We start from the raw sequence: 1,186 nt of genomic DNA, 5'->3' as shown, positions 1-1,186 counted from the left end.
ATATATATATGTGTGTGTGTGTGTGTGTGTGTGTGTGTGTGTGTGTGTGAACAGTTTTGAATACATCAAAACGTTAACAGTGGTTATATCTGGGGTCAGAAATAGGGAGAACTCACACTTTCTAAAGTATAAATTCCTATAATGCATGGATGTTACAATAACCAAGTATTACTTTTATAATTAAAAAAACAGGTTTAAACTTTTGTTGTAAAAACTGAAGCAAATACATCTCAGTGTTAAGTGTGTTTTTCTCTGAATGATGTGATTATGAGAAGTTTCATTTTCAATTTTGTTTTCCAAATTGTTTACAATGAGTACACATATTTATAATGAGGGAAAAAATCTTATTTAGGAAATTGTTAACAGTGTTTGTCTTTGAATGTTAGAATATGGAGATATTTTCCCCTCTGTGTAATTCAGTTTTCTTTCACAAGTTTATTGCTTGATATAAAATGTGTGGAGTGGACTTCTGTTTCTTTGTCCGACATTCCTTCCTTACTCTGCTGGTAAATTGCCCTTCAGTACTTCTGGAGTGGCAGCTATGTGGACGATCGTTGCAAAAAAGGCTTTTGCTGGTCAACAAGCGAGAGTAACAAAAGGGAAGAGCATTCACTAAAGGAAACAGCCCCCACTCGTTTCTGTGGGGCTCTTCAAACCAGTGCTTCTCAACCAAAACTGATTTTCCTCTGGCACTGTCAGGAGAACTTTCTGGTTGTCATAACTGGGGGTGGGAGTAGGGTTGCTACTGGTATCTAGTGGGTGGAGGCCTGGAACGGTACTAAACATTTTACGGTGCACAGGACAGCTCCCCATAACATTATCTGGCCCAAAATGTCAGTAGCACAGAAGTGGAGAAAGCCAGCACTAAACGAACAGGTGTGTGTGTCAGAGGGTAGGGGGCAGATCTACTAACTGATCTTGACTATCAAAAGGAAATGAGGTTGGGAGGACAGCTGGCACACGAGATCCCCAGGGGTCCTTTGTTGCATACCATGTGCAGTGGTCAAAATTAGCAGCAGACTAATGCAGCCTTTACAGGCAGGACCCCTAAGGATTTCAGAATTTAAGCCCCACAGGGAGAAAAAAAAAAGTATATGTTGCCCCATTAGACAAAGAATTAACCAGCTACAGTGTTAGCAGAAAAACAGGCAAAACATGGAGGAAGTGGGAGGAAAATGCCAGTTAA

This window comes from Hipposideros armiger, unplaced genomic scaffold (assembly GCF_001890085.2).
Source record: "Hipposideros armiger isolate ML-2016 unplaced genomic scaffold, ASM189008v1 scaffold_454, whole genome shotgun sequence".
NCBI classification, from domain to species: domain Eukaryota; kingdom Metazoa; phylum Chordata; class Mammalia; order Chiroptera; family Hipposideridae; genus Hipposideros; species Hipposideros armiger.
This window is presented reverse-complemented; position numbering follows the sequence as displayed.